General features: G+C 37.9%; 1 long non-coding RNA gene across 2 annotated transcripts in view; it reads right to left on the bottom strand.

The window, feature by feature from the left end:
- Positions 1 to 19,294: 19,294 nt before the first annotated feature.
- Positions 19,295 to 20,400, bottom strand: part of LOC129640868 (uncharacterized) — a 154,342-nt gene continuing 153,236 nt past the window's right edge. For both annotated transcript variants that reach the window (XR_008709005.1, XR_008709006.1), the window contains one exon: positions 19,295 to 19,861. This is a non-coding gene — a long non-coding RNA (uncharacterized LOC129640868). The remainder of the gene's footprint in view (positions 19,862 to 20,400) is intronic.

Genomic DNA, 20,400 nt, shown 5'->3' with positions numbered 1-20,400 from the left:
TGGTGGGTATCTTGGTCCATTTGAAATGCTGTAGCAAAAATACCATAGACAGATGGCTTTAATAGCAAACATTTATTTCCCACAGTTATGGAGTCTGGAACTCCAAGATCAATGTGCCAAAAGCTTTAGTGTTGGGTGAGAGCCCACTTCCTTGTTCACAGATGGACATTTTCTTGCTGTGTCCTGCATGGTTATAGAGCTTTCTGAGGTATCCTTTATAAGAGCACTAATCCCATTCATGAGGACTCCATGCTCATGATCTAATCACCTTTCAAAGCTAAAACCTCTTAATACCATCACACTGGGTTAGAATTTCAACATATAAATTTGGGGGAGACAAACATTCAGTCCATAACAGTAAAGTAGGTGAAATTAAAATTATTTTCTCCAACTTTTCTGAGATATAATTGATACATAACAATGGATAATTTTAAAGTGTACAATGTGAAAACCATCACATTTAATAACACACGCATTGCAAAATGTTCATCACAGTAGCTTAACTAACACATCCTTCACCTCACATAATTACTATTTTGTTGTGGTGGGATTAGAGCATTTAAGATATGCTTTCTTAGCAACTTTCAAGCATACAATACAGTATTGGAAACCATAGTTACCATATTGCACATTACAGCCTCAGAATTTACTCCTCTTATAATGGGAAGTTCACACTCTTTAACCAATATCCCCTCATTTCCCCCAACTCCAGCCCTTGGCAGCCACCATTCTATTTTCTACTTCTATGACTTCAACTTTTTAGATGCCACATGTAAGTGATCTCATACAGTATTTGTTTTTGTCTGAATTGCTTCACTTAGCTTAATGCCCTCAAGTTTCATCTACACAGTCACAAATGGCAAGATCTCCTTTTTTAATGGCTGAATAATATTCTGTTGAATATGCATACCACATTTTATTTAAGCATTACTCCATTTATGGACACAGGTTGTTTCTATGTCTTGGAATAACTGTGAATAACGCTGCAATATACATGGGAGTTCAGATATCTAAGAGAGTGCTTTCATTTCCTTTGAATAAATACCCAGAGGTGAAATTGCTGGATCATGTGGTAGTTCTATCCTTCTTTACGCTTTTTTCTTTTTTTTTTTTTTGAGGAACCTCCATAGTAGAGTTTTTCCGTAATGGCTGTGCCAATTTATATTTCCAACAGTGCAGTGGCATTACATACATTCTCAGTGTTGGGTGAACCACTGTTATGCTCAAAACATTTTGCCTCCGGCCATTCTATATCCATTAAACAATAGCTCTCCCTTTCCTACTCCCCCAACCCCCATTAACCTCTATTCTACTTTCCATCTCGATGAATTTGCCTATTCTAGATACCTCATATAAATGGAGGTATAAATGGAGGAATCATACAATATTTGCCTTTCTATGTCTGGCTTATTACACTTAAAATATTATCAGTGTCTATCCATGTTGTAGCATATATCAAGATTTCATCCCTTTTCATAGCTGAGTATGAATCACATTTTTGTTTATCCATCCATCTGTTGACAGACACTTAGGTTGCTTCTACCTTTCAGCTGTTTTGCACAATGCTGTATCACTACGAACAAAGCTAGTGGAGGTGACAGAATTCCAGTTGAGCTATCTCAAATCCTAAAAGATGATGCTGTGAAAGTGCTGCACTGAATATGCCAGCAAATTTGGAAAACTCAGCAGTGAACACAGGATTGGAAAAGGTCAGTTTTCATTCCAATCCCAAAGAAAGGCAATGCCAAAGAATGCTCAAACTACCACAAAATTGCACTCAGCTCACACGCTAGCGAAATATGCTCAAAATTCTCCAAGTCAGGCTTCAGTAATACGTGAACCATGAATTTCCAGATGTTCAAGATGGTTTTAGAAAAGGCAGAGGAACCAGAGATCAAATTGCCAACATCCACTGGATCACCAAAAAAGCAAGAGAGTTCCAGAAAAACATCTATTTCTGCTTTATTGACTATGCCAAAGCCTTTGACTGTGCAGATCACGATAAACTGTGGAAAATTCTGAAAGAGATGGAAATACAAGACCACCTGACCTGCCTCTTGAGAAACCTATATGCAGGTCAGGAAAATACAGTTAGAACTGGACATGGAACAACAGACTGGTTCCAAATAGGAAAAGGAGTATGTCAAGGCTGTATATTATCACCCTGCTTATTTAACTTATATGCAGAGTAAGCACAAGCTGGAATCAGATTGCAGGGAGAAATATCAATAACCTCAGATATGCAGGTGACACCACCCTTATGGCAGAAGGTGAAGAAGAACGAAAGAGCCTCTTGATGAAAGTCAAAGAGGAGAGTGAAAAAGTTGGCTTAAGGCTCAACATTCAGGAAACTAAGATCATGGCATCCGGTCCCATAACTTCATGGCAAATAGATGGGGAAACAGTGGAAACAGTGACAGACTTTATTTTGGGGGGTCCCCAAATCACTGCAGATGGTGACTGCAGCCATGAAATTAAAAGATGCTTACTCCTTGGAAGAAAAGTTATGACCAACCTAGACAGCTTATTAAAAAGCAGAGACATTACTTTGCCAACAAAGGTCCGTCTAGTCAAGGCTATGGTTTTTCCAGTAGTCATGTATGCATGTGAGAGTTGGACTGTGAAGAAGGCTGAGCACTGAAGAATTGATGCTTTTGAACTGTGGTGTTGGAGAAGACTCCTGAGAGTCCCTTGCACTGCAAGGAGATCCAACTAGTCCATCCTCAAGGAAATCAGTCCTGAATATTCATTGGAAGGACTGATGCTGGAGCTGAAACTCCAATACTTTGGCCACCTGATGCAAAGAACTGACTCATTTGAAAAGACCCTGATGCTGGGAAAGATTGAAGGCAGGAGAAAAAGGGGAAGACAGAGGATGAGATGGTTGGATGGCATCACCGATTCAATGGACATGAGTCTGAGTCAACTCCAGGAGTTGGTGATGGACAGGAAGGCCTGGCATACTGCAGTCCATGGGGTCACAAAGAGTTGGACAAGACTGAGCGACTGAACTGAATTGTTATGAAAATTGGTGTACAAATACTTATGTCTCTGCTTTTCATTTGTTTAGACATGGACCTAGGAAGGGAATTGCTGGGCCATATGGCAATTTTGTGTTTAACTTTTTGAGGAACCAACAGTTTACCCTAGCAGCTCCATCATTTTACATCCCCACTACAATGCATGAGGCTTCCAATTTCTCCACTTCCTGGCTAACAGTTGTTACTTTCTGTTTTATTGATTATAGCTATCCTAATAGGTGTGAAGTAAAGACCACTTGTTTTGTTAATTTGTTAGCTTGGGGTTTCCTGGACCTCACAGGTACTCAAAACCTAAACTTGTATGGGTTGATCCATGTTAACAAATCCTCAGCAGATCAGGTTATTTCCATACAGGGCCTATGACTACCCCAACAAGCTATCATCACACTGTCCAAATGAGTAGATTTCTCTCAGCCACCATTTCACTGAAGGGTAAACCTCCAAAAGTCCTAATATATAGAGAGTATGATTCTATACACTCATGATCAGAAGAACCTGTAGCTGGATCACCATTAAAACCCAAACTAACTTCCTACTTTTCCCTTAGCCCTCCTTTTCCAGGGCTCCAACAAAATCAGCTCTCAGAATTTCTCCTAGGCGTCACCTATCTACAACCTCAATCCAAGAAAGCCTGCTTCACATGCCACCTTTATCTGTGACCAAAAAGGATTTTCTTCACTTTATTGTAATTTCAATTATTCTTTCAAATATATTAATCTTATTCTGCTTTAAATTTGGTATTTTTATTGGGAGCATTTTCAGATTACCTAATCTATCTATTGTTAAAATATCCTCCAAAATACTACATTCAACCTTCAGGCTTTATTTTTAGAAGCTAATCTTACTATGTGATTGGAGAATTTAAAAATTTGGAAATAATTCTACCTGTTCACCTTTTAAAGTTATGTTCAACTGTTTGATCCAAATATTTACAATCCATAGAAGTAAATTGGAAGTTATATCATGATAAAAGTTCAATTATTGGGCTTCCCTGGTGGCTCAGTGGTGAAGAATCCCAATGCTAGAGACATGGGTTCAGTCCCTGGTCTGGGAAGATCCCACATGCCTAAGAGAAACTAAGCCTGTATGCCACAATTAACTAGAGCCTGTGCTCTAGAGCCCACAAGCTGCAACTACTGAGCCCACGCGCCACAACTACTGAAGCCCATGCACCCTATAATCTGTGCCCCACAAGAGAAGCCACCACTGTGCACTGCAACCAGAGTAGCCCCTCACCACAGCCAGAGAAAAACCCATACAGCAACGAAGACCCAGCACCACCAGAAATAAATAAATAAATAAATAAATAAATATTACTACGCTAGCTTCAGATTATTGACATACTGCAATATTTCTTAGTGTGAGTTTGGTTAAATGATTTCCAAAATCAACTAATATGTTAATTATTAAAATAATTGTTTCAAATCAAGTTAGTAAAGTATTATCTTAAACTAGATTAAACAGCTTTCATAACTGTAAGAGATATATAACATACAAGCTGAATTTCCAAGAATGCATTTCTCAAATTTATCTTCTTGGAGCATTATCTGGTACTAAATATTCAGACATATCACTTCTGGGAACTTTGATTTCCACATTTAAAATTCAGATTTCCAATTTTTCTATTGAATTATATAAATCAGGCCATTATTGTATTTGGGTTATGACACATAAATGTTTTCGTAGTTTATAGAATTAATGGTGGGCTCTGATTCTTGGTAGCTACAATACTGTTACCTTTAAAAAACTAAACTTTTACTTCTTCTTCATTTTTAATATTAATTACCATGATCTCAGATACATATTTTACATATCAATAATCATAATAAAAAAGTTTTAGAATACTTATATTCTTTGATATGTTATATTATGGGAGTATGGAAAAGGAATTAAGAGATCTCAATATAGAAGGGAAAACGCACATTTAAGGAGTAAGTTTTCCATAGCAACAGAGTCATATTTGTCCCACAGTGATTGTACCAAAATAACTTATCTTAAAGCCCTGGACACTTTAAGTTCATGGAAAAATTGGAGAGAACATTAAAGTCTCATTACCCTAGATAGTGATTTATGAATTAGGTTTAATAGCCTAAGTATTCTCCCATCTGCTAAAAAACATATCTCTAGAGATTAATCTTAATTTTAATAATTCTAGTTCTGAGTGAAGTTTTTCATAGAACATACTAAAAAGAGTACAATACTTCTGTGAATAAAAATCTCTAAAGTTTTATATGATTGAAATTGCTCAGAAATATAAAAACAAAGAACCATTAAAATATATGTAAATACCTGATAGCTCAGTGGTAAAGAATCTGCCTGCAATGCAGTAGACCACTGTTCAATTCCTGGGTCGGGAAGATCCCCTGGAAAAGGGAGAGGCTACCCACTCCAGTATTCTTGGACTTTCCTTGTGGCTCAGCTGGTAAAGACTGCCTGCAATGCAGGAGACCTGGGTTCGATCCCTGGGTTGAGAAGATCCCCTGGAGAGGGGAAAGGTTACCCACTCCAGTATTCTAGCCTGGAGAATTCCATGGACTGTATAGTCCATGCGGTCACAAAGAGTTGGACATGACTGAGTGACTTTCACTTTTACCAAAGGAATGGAAATAACTTCATAAGAAATTACACAGTTCATTATCTACTAAAGGACTGATTTTTCAGTTTATAAATTATGGAATTTATCTAGAAATCTAGGAATTCCTAGATTATTCTCCTGAATTTTTTTCTACTATCCACTCATATCTCTGCCAATTAACTGTTTCAAACTGTGAACAAAACTGAATATTTTTTAAAATCACAAAATACTTAAATAGGAAAAGTCCTCAGAGGGGATCTATTAAAATGACTTAACTACCAATGAAGAACTGATGCTAGCTTTTGCACTGTTTAAATTTTGGTAAATTTCATTATCACAAATGACTAAAATTCATGATGTGTGGGCACTCTCTAGTTGCAGTAAGCAGGGGCTCACTAGCTCTGGTTTTAATCAGGAATTCAACATATGTACATAATGGAGCAACTGCTACGGGTCACTGGGACAGTTGTTTGTGGGTATCAAAATTAATAAGAAATTGTCCTTTTCCTCAGAAAACTGAGAAATCTACTAGAACAACTAAGCTCAGTATTGTAAATGAAATACAATAGAAATGAATAAAGCTGGAGTACAGTTCAGGGAGACCTCAGCCTGCTTGTAGTCAGAAGGAGAAATTCAGCCTGAGTAGCAATTAGTCAATTCAAGGGCTGGCAGAATATGCAGAGATATGACATAAGGTATTATGAAATTCATGGGAAAGTATGATAGGGGCATATATGGGAACTTGAGGCAATTATTGTGGAGATTTGTTGATTTTCCTTACTTTCAATGGAACTTCTTTCTGATGAGAATGAGAGGGGTTCGGGGAAGAAGCTTGCCACATGTAAATTTAAAAACAATTAGCTATAAATTTCAATATAGATTATTAAAGAAAGAAAGCAAAGTGATAAGATGATCAGGACAGTCCATAAAAGAGCAAGAAGGATTAAAAAACAGACATGCACAAACGCACTGAAATATAGTAGTTGCAGAGGTACTGGAGCAACTAGGAATGGACGTTTAAGTAAAGAAAAGCATGTCAGAGGACTGACACTATCTGGCTTCAAAACTTACTATAAAGTTGCAGTGATCAAGACAGTAATATGTTTGCAAAAGAAGAAACAAATAGATCTATGAAACAGAATAAAGAACCAAGAAATAGACCTAGATCTGCTAAGTCACTTCAGTCGTCTCCGACTGTGTGCGACCCCATAGACATCAGCCCACCAGACTCCCCCGCCCCTGGGATTCTCCAGGCAAGAACACTGGACTGGGTTGCCATTTCCTTCTCCAATGCAGCAAAGTGAAAAGTGGAAGTGAAGTCGCTCTCTTAGCGACCCCATGGACCGCAGCCTACCAGACTCTATGAAACAGAATAGGGAACCAAGAAATAGACCTAGATCTGCTAAGATTAACATAGTCAATTAATCTTTGACAAGGAGCAAAGGCAAATCAGTGGAACAAAGATAATCTTTTCAACAAATGGTGCTAGAACAACTAGACAGCCACGGAGGGGCAGGGGGTGGGGGCAAGGGGGGTGAAGAATCTTTGCAGACCTTATACCATGCACCAAGATTAACTCAAATAGATTGTAGATATAAATGCAAAACGCAAAACTACAGAACTCCTGGGACTTCCCTGGTGGCCCAAGGGTTTAAACTCTGCACTTCCACTGCAGAGAGGGTGCAGGTTCAATACCTGGCAGGGAAACTAAGACCTTGCATTCTGTACAGCCCAGCCAAAGAAAAAAAGCAAACTCATTATGATGTTTACGTTAAATTTTGTATATCAACTTTTCTGAATACAGCTTTAAAAAAAAATCTGTGGTGCTTTAAAAAAGAAACTATAGAACTCCCAGAAAAACATAGAATAAAATCTAGATGACAGACATGGGGATGATATTTTGAATACAACACCCAAAGTATAATCCATGAAAGAAATAATTGATAATTTGTACTTCATTACAATTAAGAACTTCTGCTCTGGAGGCAGGGGTGTATATATATACGCACTTAAGGCTGATTTGATTTGTTTCATGGCAGAAACCAACACAACACTGTAGAATAATTATCCTCCAATTAAAAGAAAATTCTGCTCTGCAAAAGACAATGTCAAAAGAAGGAGAAGATAACCAACAGATTGGGAAGAAATACTTACAAAAGGCATATCTGATAAAGGACTATCATCCAACATTTACAAGAATTCTTAAAACTCAAAAAAGAAAATCAAGAATCTCATGTTTAAAAATGGGCAAAAGGTCTTAACAGACACCTCATTAAAGAAGATATACAGATGGCAAGTAAACATATGAAAAGATGTTCAACATCATATGTCATTAGGGAACTGAGAATGGGAGACGGTCTGGCAGTTTCATACAAAACAAACCATACTCTTACAATACAATCCAGTAATCACAGTCCTTGATATTTACTCAAATGTTGATATCTATGTCCACATGAAAATCTGAACATGGAAGCTTATATCAACTTAATTTGTAACTGCCAAATTTGGAAACATTCAAGATGTCCTTTACAAAGTGAATGGATAAATACACTGTGCTGTAAATAGACCATGGAGGATTATTCCGAGCTAAAAATTATTATCAATCCATGAAAAGACACAAAGAAACCTTAAGCACATATTACTAGGTGAAATAAGCCAGTGTGAAAGGGCTACCTACACACCATATGATTCCAACTGCTCAAATTCTCAAAAAGGTAAAACTATGGAGATGGCAAAAAGATCAGTGGTTGCCAGTGTTGTAGGGAGGCAGAGCACAGAGGATTTTGGGGGTAGTGAAAATATTTTGTATGATACTACAAAGGTGGATACATGCCATTATCAGCTCAGTTCCACTCAGTCGTTCAGTCGTGGCTGACTCTTTGTGACCCCATGGACTGAAACACACCAGGCTTCCCTGTCCATCACCAACTCCCGGAGCTTACTCAAACTAATGTCCATCGAGTCAGTGATGCCATCCAACCATCTCCTCCTGCCTTCAATCTTTCCCAGCATCAGGGCCTTTTCCAGTGAGTCAGGCTGGATGAAGCACAAGATGGAATCAAGATTTCTGGGAGGAATATCAATAACCTCAGATATGCAGATGACACCACCTTAATGGCAGAAAGCAAAGAAGAACTAAAGAGCCTCTTGATGCAAGTGAAAGAAGACAGTGAAAGAGTTGGCTTAAAACTCAATATTCAGAAAATGAAGATCATGGCATCCAGTCTCATCACTTCATGGCAAATAGATGGGGAAACAGTGGGAACAGTGACAGACTTTATTTTGGGGGTCCCCTAAATCACTGCAGATGGTGACTGCAGCCATGAAATAAAAAGACGCTTACTCCTTGGAAGGAAAGCTATGACCAACCTAGACAACATATTAAAAAGCAGAGACCTTACTTTGCCAACAAAGGTCCGTCTAGTCAAAGCTATGGTTTTTCCACTAGTCGTGTATGGATGTGAGAGTTGGACTATAAAGAAAGTTGAGTGCCAAAGAATTGATGCTTTTGAACTGTGGTGTTGGAGAAGACTCTTGCGAGTCCCTTGCACTGCGAGGAAATCCAACCAGTCCATCCTAAAGGAAACAGTCCTGAATATTCATCGAAAGGACTGATGTTGAAACTGAGACTCCAATACTTTGGCCACCTGGTACAAAGAACTGACTCATTGGAAAAGACTCTGATGCTGGGAAAGTTTGAAGGCGGGAGGGGAAGGGGACAACAGAGGATGAGATGGTTGGATGGCATCACGATGGACATGAGTTTGAATAAGCTCTGGTAGTTGGTGATGGACAGGGAACCTGGTGTGCTGCAGTCCATGGAGTCGCAAAGAGTTGGACACTACTGAGTGACTGAACTGAACTGAACAATATTTGTGTATTTAACTATAAAGTTCAAAACTGAAGACCAAATAACGGTAAATAGCACATGTTCAGTTGCTCAATTGTGCCCGACTCTGCGACCCCATGGATTGTAACCTGCCAGGCTCCTCTGTCCATGGAATTCTCCACGCAAGAATACTGGAGTGGGTTGCCATTTCCTACTCCAGGGGACCTTCCTGACCAGGGATCAAACCCATGTCACTTGCCTCTTCTGCACTGGCAGGAAAATTATATAATTGTTTAAAATTAGTATTTCTTTTCAATATGACCTCTGTGCCTTGGTTTAAAATATTGTGATCTTCCATTATGGCAGACCAAATTTCAAGGACCAAGAGTCAGAAGAAAGACACACAGAGAAGTGTACCTGGAAAGTCCCACTTAGTATCTCTTAATCCCACTAGAGGTGATGACAAGCTGAGTAATGCTTTTGGCAGCCTCTTGGGCCATGTGGATAGAACAAGAAATCAGTGTGATTTTTGGAAGAAAGGAAAGAGTAAGAGTTAAAAGGGGGCAATGATCTTTTTATTAACCTCTGTAGTGGTTACACAGGTGCTTACTATACCATAACTCATTGAGCAACACAATAGTTTTTGTGAAGTAGTCTATATGTGTATACTCCACAGTAAACAAGCAAAAATGATATCATAGTAAGAAATGTCAACCTATGTTATGCCCTTAATTTGCTTCACCAAACATATCAAGTATCTCTCCATTCTAATCACTGTACTAAGGGCTAGCATTACAGCTTCAAATAAGACCTGTACCTTCCTTTATCAAGCCTACAGACTAGGAAAAATATGGCACTGTGAAAAAACCATAATACAAAATTCAAGTTTACACTTACGCTGACTAACTTAATAAAGTCCCTGACTAATTTAGTAAAAGAAGATGATGTCAGTTCTAAAGAATAAGCAAAATCCCAATTTACAAATTTGCTATTCAGGTTTTTATGGTCATAATTTAGCAGTGACCTTTAAACATGTTAAACTGTAAACTCCTTGAGGTTAGAGGCCATGTTTTATTCATCTCTGAATCCTCTGTTGCCTGCACAAGGTCTAGCTAAGAGATGTAAATGAATAGGTTGAATGAAGAAATGTCAAGATATATTGAATGTCTTCTTTAATAGACCTGGTGACCTATTTGACTTTTCCTTTTTAAATGTAAGCTGGTTCAAAGTAGACACTTAATACTTTAAATTTTATAGAAAAATATTGCCATGCATAAATTTAGTGCTTAATAATTTTTCTGATTGTTAAAAATCTATTGTTCAACTTTCAATTTTTAATTAGACTGATTTGTATCAATCAAATAATAAATTATTTGTGCTGCATTTTTAGCACTGTAAGAATTTGTAATTTAGTCCATGATTTTCATTTCACAGATAAGGTAAATGAAGTCCTGAGAAGTTTAATGACTTGCCTGAATACATCATGAGAAACACTGGGCTGGAAGGAGCACAAGCTGGAATCAAGATTGCCGGGAGAACTATCAATAACCTCAGATATGCAGATGACACCACCCTTATGGCAGAAAGTGAAGAGGAACTAAAAAGCCTCTTGATGAAAGTAAAAGAGGAGAGTGAAAAAGTTGGCTTAAAGCTCAACATTCAGAAAACGAAGATCATGGCATCTGGTCCCATCACTTCATGGGAAATAGATGGGGAAACAGTGGAAACAGTGTCAGACTTTATTTTTCTGGGCTCCAAAATCACTGCAGATGGTGACTGCAGCCATGAAATTAAAAGACACTTACTCCTTGGAAGGAAAGTTATGACCAACCTAAATAGCATATTCAAAAGCAGAGACATTACTTTGCCAACAAAGGGCTGTCTAGTCAAAGCTATGGTTTTCCAGTAGTCATGTATGGATGTGAGAGTTGGACTGTGAAGAAAGCTTGAGTGCGGAAGAATTGATGCTTTTACACTGTGGTGTTGGAGAAGACTCTTGAGAGTCCCTTGGACTGCAAGGAGATCCAACCAGTCCATTCTGAAGGAGATCAGCCCTGGGATTTCTTTGGAAGGAATGATGCTAAAGTTGAAACTCCAGTACTTTGGCCACCTCATGCGAAGAGCTGACTCACTGGAAAAGACTCTGATGCTGGGAGGGATTGGGGGCAGGAGGAGAAGGAGACAACAGAGGATGAGATGGTTGGATGGCATCACCGACTCGATGGACGTGAGTTTGAGCAAACTCTGGGAGTTGGTGATGGACAGGGAAGCCTGGCGTGCTGCAATTCATGGGGTCACAAAGAGTTGGACACAACTGAGCAACTGAACTGAACTGAACTGAAACTTATAAACTAAGGCATAATACTTAGACAACTCTGACCTACAAATTCTGTCATCATATTAAAAACAAGAAACTTTAGATGAGATCCCTTTATTTCTCCCCAAATCTATACTGCTTGGTGGTCGCTCAAGTCAAAAAAGGAAAATAATTCATTTTTACTGTAAGAAAAGCTGTGTGATTCTGTTAAACAGGAAGGAAAAAGGAAAGGGTAAATATGCATTACTTATGTAAAAAAAAATAAAGGTCTACAAAGGTCAGGTGAATCACAAGCCAGAATCAAGATTGCCAGGAGAAATATCAAGAACCTCAGATATGCAGATGATACCACTTGAATGACAGAAAGCAAAGAGGAACTAAACAGTCTCTTGATGAGGGTAAAAGAGGAGAGTGGAAAAGTTGGCTTAAAACACAAAATTCAAAAAACTAAGATCATAGCCTCTGGTCCCATCACTTCATAGCAAATAGACAGATTAGAAGTGGAAACAGTGACAGATTTTTATTTTCCTGGGCTCCAAAATCAGGGCTTCCCTGGTGGCTCAGACAGTAAAGTGTCTGCCTGCAATGAGGGAGACTTGGGTTTGATCCCAGGGTTGGGAAGATCCCCTGGAGAAGGGAAAGGCTACCCACTTCAGTACTCTTGCCTGGAGAATTCCATGGACAGAGGAGCCTGGAAGGCTATAGTCCATGGGATCGCAAAGAGTCAGACATGACTGAGCAACTTCACAAAATTACTGCAGTGACTGCAGCCGTGCAATTAAAAGACACTTGCTCCTGAGAAGAAAAACTATGACAAACCTAGACAGTGTACTGAAAAGCAGAGATATCATTTTGCTGACAAATGTCTATATAGTCAAAGCTATGGTTTTTCCAGTAGTCAGGTATGGATGTGAGAGTTGGACCATAAAGAAAGCTGAATGACGAAGAATTGATGTTTTTGAATTGCAGGGCTGGAGAAGACTCTTGAGAGTCCCTTGGGCAGCAAAGAGATCAAACCAGTCAATCTTAAAGGAAATCAACCCTGAATATTCATTGGAAGGACTGACGCTGAAGCTGAAGCTCCAATACATTGGCCACCTGACGAGAAGAGCCAACTCATTGGAAAAGATACTGATGTTGGAAAAAACTGAAGGCAAGAGGAGAAGGGAACGACAGAGGATGAGATGGTTGGATGGCATCACCAACTCAATGGACTTCATTTAGGCAAACTCCAGGAGATAGTGAAGGACAGGGAAGCCTGGTGGGCTGCAGTTCAAGCAGTCATAAAGAGTCAGACACAACTTAGCAACTGAACAACAACAACAATAAAGTATGTGTATTTACTGTAATACCAATAAACAGTTTCAATAGAGTCAATGCTATTTTCTGGGGATCGGCAACTGCAACTTCAAAAAAAAGTCCTGTCTACTACTGTAAAATTTGGAAAATAATCCACTTTCACAATCATGTTCTACTTGTAACAGCGAAGTTTAGAGTCTACGTAACCACAGATTTCACGTTTTGTAATTATTGTTATTTTAATGGTGGCATCGTCCATTTGAGGTATGTGATGGTAGTTTAGTGGCTAAGTCGTGTCTGACTCTTTGAGATGCCATGGACTGTAGCCTGCCAGGCTCCTCTGTCCATGGGATTCTCCAGGTGAGAATACTGGAGTGGGTTTCCATTTCCTTCTCCAGCATATCTTCCCAACCCAAGAATCGAACCCAGGTCTCCTGAATTGCAGAAAAATTGTTTACTGACTGAGCTATTAGCAAAACCCCATTAGTTTGAGAAGATCCAGCCAAAGAACTGAATCTCTGGCTTGAACTGTCTTATACTCAAAAAAAGAAGTGAAATAGACAATCAAATACATTAAATTAGACTCTTGGAATATGTGATCACTTTCTATAAGAAAAACCACATTACATTCACAAAGAAGAGAAGGTTTTAGAAGATTTTTTCACAAAACAGGACTGAGAACTGATAGTGAGGGCCTCTCAAGACCATATTGCTAATTCATCTTTCTGCTGGATCATAATCCAGAGGTTTGTCTTCTATATTAGGGTATGCATGTGTACATGCTCAGTCGCTCAGTCATGCTTGATTCTTTCTGACCCCATGGACTGCAGTCGGCCAGCTTTCTCTGTCTACGGAATTTTCCATGAAAGAATACTGGAACAGGTTACCATTTCCTTCTCCACGGGATCTTTCCAACCAAGGGATTGAATCCACATCTCTTGTGTCTCCTCCACTGGCAGGGAGATTCTTTACCATTGTGCTACCTGGGAAGCCGTATTTGGGTATATACATAGGTAAAAAAAAAAAAAAAAAAAAATCTGGAAGATAGATTCATTTCCAAGCTGTTATGCTATATAATAAAACTGGTCATCATTCAATATATCATTTATTCTTACCAAGAAGCTACTTTAGAGATTTGAGATGATGGATGAATGACATATTAGAGATTTAGAAATTATGGTGACCATGGGTTTAATTATGGGCATATAAAAAAAGAATGATTATTAAATTTTTTTCTAAAATTGCAGATTATACATTTTCTTGGGTACTTAATCTTTTTAATAAAATTCTTTTAACCAAAACTGAATAATGAGTCATTCAAGGTGAAAAATTCTTGTGCCAAAGGGATAATTTTCCTAGGGCTCAAATATCTCTTAGGGTTAAAGGCTGAGTTAGAAACAGATAAACATTTCATGAAGACAAACCAAATTATAAATTCAGAGACAACCATTGCTTTGCCAATACATTGGAACCTAGAAATGAAAATAAAATAAGTATATGAGATATTTTTACAATAAAAAATTATAATAGTTTCATCTACTTTCTTGTGCACTGCATTAGCTCCCAAGTGTTCTTAGCAACCACATTATTTCACATTATCCTTCTAAAATGACTATTTTGGTATTTAATATTTAGAAGATGTGTGTTAGTTACTTGTTTTTCAGGTGTAATATTCAGAGGACGTAAAGCTGAAAACTTCATAATCAAAATCCTTACTCTCTGATATATCTGGAACAATGTTTGTTTGAGTTATATTCTGGTCCCAGGCAAGAGTTCTAGAGGGAAGAAAAAAAAAAAAAAAAAAAAACAACCAAATACAACAAGAGTTTTAACAGAAAGAAACTATAGTCTCCCTTCAATATCCCTGGGCTATGGTTACCAAAATCCATGGTTGCTGAAGTCTTACATAAAATGGAATATGCAGTACAATGAATACTATATGCAAGACTCTCTGAGAGCCCTGCTACTTTTAAGATAACTAAAACTCCATCAAACTCTTTGGGAAAACTCAGAAGAGCAGGGGTACTGCCTGAAAATGGCAATAGTCAACAAGGATAATGCTCCCACTCCTGGCCCGTACGGTATGTGAGGGAAGTCAGTGTCCCCAGTCAAGGCAAAGATAAAGTAAGCAAGCAGAGATAACATTGAAAGATATGGCTGAAGACTTTTAACCAGAGAAAATGACTTCCCTAAGATACAGTAATGGAATTTTAAAGGGAAAGATGAGGTGGAAGGATAAATAAGAGGTAAACAAATAAAGAGAGAAGATGATAGAATCATGTGAATGATGGTTCCATAGAGTTGAGGAGGGTAGTGATTAAAACTGGGCTTTGTCTGATGAGGGCCTCCCTGGTGGAAAGAGTCTGCCTGCAAAGCAGGAGACCCAGGTTTGATCCCTGGGTGGGGAAAATCCCCTAGAGAAGGGAATGGCTATCCAGTCCAGTGTTCTTGCTTGGAGAAGTCAATGGACAGAGGAGCCTGGCAGGCTACAGTCCATGGGGTCTCATAGAGTTGGACATGAGAAAAATTTTAGGAAGCATAGTAGAATTAGTCTACTAAGCCTCTCCCTATATTAGTTTACCCGTCCTTGCTTCTTCTTAATTTTTCCATCCATCTCAATCTAGCGTCCCTGTCCACAGTCCACTGAAACTACTTTTAAATTCATCAGTGCCTTCCACACTGCCAAACCCAGTGAAACTTTTCCTGCGCATGATCTAATCCTCAGCAGGCTTAGGCACATTCTACCACACTTACTTTCCTGGCTTTCCTGCATCACACATTCCTGCATTTCCTCTTGTTCTATGAACTGCTCTTTCCCAGGCTCCTTTATTGCCTTCTCCTCTCACCCTAATATGAGATTTCCTTCTCTCTGTCTATCCTCTTCCTAGATAATACCAAGCAATTTCATGACTTTAAATATCATTATGTCTTAATGATCTCCAATTTGTATCTTCAGCCCAAACTTCTGAGCTTAAGTTACATTTATCTAACAGCTTACTTAGCATTGATCACTGAATGTCAAATTAGCACCTCAAAACATTTTTTTCAGTAAGTTATTTTTATTTTACTTTGGTATATAGTTGATTAACAATGTTGTGCTTGTTCTAGGTGTACAACAAAGTGATTCAGTTATACATATACATGTTAATGTGACTCTCACTTCCATCCTCCCTTTGGAATTACAATAATGTCAGTAGAATAAGTAACTGAGAAGAAAAATTACTGAATTTACAAGGTATATTGTGTTTCTTCCTGATTTTAATGTGACAAATTTATTTCCTGCACGCTTCGTTGCTCAATTGTGTCTGACTTTTTGCAACCTTTTGCACTGTAGCTGGCCAGGCGCCTCTGTCCATGGGACTCTCCAGGCAAGAATATTGAAGTGAGTTGCCATTTCTTCATTCAGACGGATCTTCCCGACCCAGGGATCGAACCCGAGTCTCCTGTGTTGCAGGCAGATTCTTTATCCGCTGAGCCATCCAGGAAGCCCCTTTAGTCATCTTTATTTTACTCTTTTCTCTATATAAGCCAAATAAGTTAAACTGTCACAATAATACTGACCCATGTCAATCAATCAGAGCCCCGTGACCTTGAATCACTTGGTTTGGCTATGTTCTTTTATCTCCACTGCTTTTTCTTCTTTTATTTGAGAGCAATTTCATATTTTTATGCAGAATTCTCTTTTAGTAGCAACAATTTAGAGTGGTAGTTAAGCTTATGGACTCCAGAACCAGACTGTCTGGATGCAAAGCCCAGTTTTATAATTTATCAGCCCCATGACTTGCCTCTACTTCTTCTTCTATGAAATGGGGATGATAATAATTGTATTTACTTTACAGAGCTGCTCGGAAGATGAGTTAATACCATACAGCTTATAAAAATGGGTCTGACACATAGTAAGTATTCCTAACGTTCTTTACTCTTACTTTCTTTGACTCTCATATGCCAGTGAAAGAACAAACTTAGCCTAGATTCTCACTCATTTTAGTTGTTTTCAAATGAACAGCGCCATCATTATTAGCACTACTCTCAACTCCTTCTTGTATCTACGATTCTCAGGAAAAGATCAATAACTTGCTCTTTTAGAAGGGATACACTATTCTGAGGAACAACAAACATTAGATAAAACAACTTACTCCATCATTTATAAATCAAACTAATCTTATTCCAAATTAGTGAGAAAAGCAGGTAACTTGCTATAATTTTCAGACCTCCCTTTGAATGAGGGAATTCTTCTGGGAGTTATTTATTCAGACAATACAAATTAGGTTTAATGAAGGAAAAAAACCATAGTTACAAGATGGGGTTGCAACACACAGTTACAATATCCATCTATACTACTTTGAAAAGAAGTTTTAAATAGTGCCTTGCAAAAGTTAACTAAAAACTTTTCTCAAACATAGATTGACTGATCTCAAGTCTAATTCCTAAGCGTTATACAAAGCTATTTAAATAGTAAAGTCAGTTTTCTCCTTCTTTATTTGTCTTGATTTCATTTGTAAAACCAAAAGTCCTCTGGTTTTAACACTATTCTTGTCAGAATCATGCAAATTCAAAACATCCATATTAAACTGAACTAAAACCAGAAATAACAGGATAGTTTTGAAAACATAAACTTATCTTTTACCAAGTAAGGTCCAAGGAACATTTAAGCAATACTAGGCTGAGGTACCATTTTAAAATAGTTTTGGCACAACTGGAAAAACTGAAGTGCAGAACTGACTGTGTCATACATGCCAGTAAGCTTTCCTTTTGCCTAAGTGCACAGATGATGATCAGTGGGATTATTCTAATAAGAATTCCACACACAAAACAGTAAGTTCTTTTAAGGCTTTATAAAATTTCACTAGCTTTAAAAATGTTATATGGATTCTCTGGATCCACCTATCAATTGTTAAACTGAAATACAAGTAATTAGAGTATGATGTACAGTCCTGTTGGTTTTCCCTTTCTTAAAGGCACACAACATAAAGTTAGTGCTCTTATAAGACATACAAGTTCTAGAGTTTAGAGTTGTGATCAAATCAATTAGGAGAGGAGTCTGGAAAATGCATAAAAGGAATATGTACAGCGTGAATTTATTTTGACTAACTTCTAAATAACTGCTAATAACCAAACACACTAGAATAACCAGTAGTCATTAATATATTTAAATTTCATTGTCAAAGATAATTGCTTGTTGTCATGCATTCTTTATTCTAAAAATAATGCTTAAAATAATTATGGGAAGCTTATTAAACATATTCTAATTTTACATACTTCCATTGTCATAGTAATAAGCACTCTCATAAATTGCAGGACAAGACTTCATTTCTTACCCGCTAAAGTCAATGAAAAAAAAGTCTTCTGAATTAAAAGAGTACATTTAATAATTCAATTCTCTGCCTTCAAAAACCTCACTCTAACTGCATATTTTAAAGACAAAAAATCAAAAGACAAACAAGAAAGGTAACAACAGCAACAAACTTTTGGAACCCAGAAAAATAGATGGGAGTTAGAATGCCTAATCTAAAATAAGCAGTAGCAAAATCTAAGACTTAGGTTTTAGTTTACAAAGAAGAATCCTCAAAAGGTTCAACATTTGTAACAACAGGTTTTTCTGAAATTTATAGTGGAAATGTTAGTCACTCAGACATGCCGACTCTTTGCAACCCCATGGATCGTGACCTACCAGGAGCCTGCATCCATGGAATTCTCCACGGAAGAATACTCTAGTGTGTTGCCACGCCCTTCTCCAGGGGATCATCCTGACTCCAGGATCAAAGCCTGGTCTCCTGCACTGCAGGCAGATCTTTACCATCTGAGCCGCCATGGAAACCCAATGGGTTTCAAGGTCAAAATAAGGAGGACTGGGTAAAAGATGTGTGACAAATTAGGGTTTCCCTAGACACACTTTCCTCTTCATAATCTGATAGCTACCCTTCCTCAGTACGGGCTGAATACTGGAGAATTCTTTTCTGGAGAAGTAAAGGACTGAATGACTCATATTAACTGGATTAAATGTTGAAAGTTGAGACACATAACCTGTTTTCCCACTTGACCACCAGAGCACTGAGCTTTGCATTCCAAAAAGTAATTTGTATTATAAAAGAAAACTCTCTTAGAAATCCACAGTCTTAGGAAAATCTTAAAGTATTGGGATACTGGGATTCTCCAACAAAAATCCCATTCAGATCATTCTACAGAAGCCAGTCAGTAATTTCCACCCATATTTTCAGAGTTTCCAATTACCATTTTTACCACAAGTTTTTAATTATGAGGGTAATACCAAAGACACCAGAAATCTGAGTAAAGTCTTCAACATGGTTTCAAACAAAGTAATTTTTAAGAAACTGACATTACAGAAGAACAAAATTTCAAAGTCTATCATTAATAAACCAGAAAACATGTTACAACCATGAAACAAGAAAGGGATGGATTAAAAAAAAAAAAAAACGTTCAGAGACATAAAAGAAGTTTTTAAAAATAAATATAAATATCTTGAAATGGAAAATTCAATACAAAGGCTGAAAATGCAGTTTTAAGTCTCCAAAAAAGGAAACAAAATGACAAAGAAATAGAAAACAAGGAAAAATAGACAAAATTAGAGAACAAGGTCAAAATAGCTAACACCTGGATAAAAAAGACTGAAAGAACAAAGGAGTGGGTAACAAAGATGTGGTATACATATACAACAGAATATTACGCAGCGATAAAAAAGAATGAAATAATGTCATTTTCGGCAACATGATGGTCGTAGAGATTATCATACTGGGTCAGATGCAGAGAAACAAATGTAGGATACTGTTTAAATGTGGAACCTAAAAAAAGGAAAATGCAAATGAACTTATTTACAAAACAGAAAAGAGTCACAGGGGCAGAAAACAAATTTATGGTTACCACTGGTGAAAGGCTTGGTGGGGACATAAATTGGGAAATTGAGAGTGACACATGCATACTCAGTCAGTCAGTCAGTTTAGTAGCTAAGTCCGACTCTTTGTGACTTAGTTAGGTAGTTAAGCAGCTAAGTAGCTAAGTGTCCAACTCTTTGCGACCCCGTGAATCGCAGCACGCCAAGCCTCCCTGTCCATCACCAACTCCTGGAGTTCACTCAAACTCATGTCCATTGAGTAGGTGATGCCATCCAGCTATCTCATCCTCTGTCGTCCCCTTTTCCTCCTGTCCCCAATCCCTCCCAGCATCAAAGTTTTTTCCAATGAGTCAACTCTTCGCATGAAGTGGCCAAAGTACTGGAGTTTCAACTTTAGCATCAGTCCTTCCAAATAACACCCAGGGCTGCTCTCCTTTACAATGGACTGGTTGGATCTCCTTGCAGTCCAAGGGACTCTCAAGAGTCTTC

The sequence above is a fragment of the Bubalus kerabau genome, unplaced genomic scaffold, assembly GCF_029407905.1.
Source record: "Bubalus kerabau isolate K-KA32 ecotype Philippines breed swamp buffalo unplaced genomic scaffold, PCC_UOA_SB_1v2 scaffold_50, whole genome shotgun sequence".
Lineage (NCBI taxonomy): Eukaryota > Metazoa > Chordata > Mammalia > Artiodactyla > Bovidae > Bubalus > Bubalus kerabau.
This window is presented reverse-complemented; position numbering and strand designations above follow the sequence as displayed.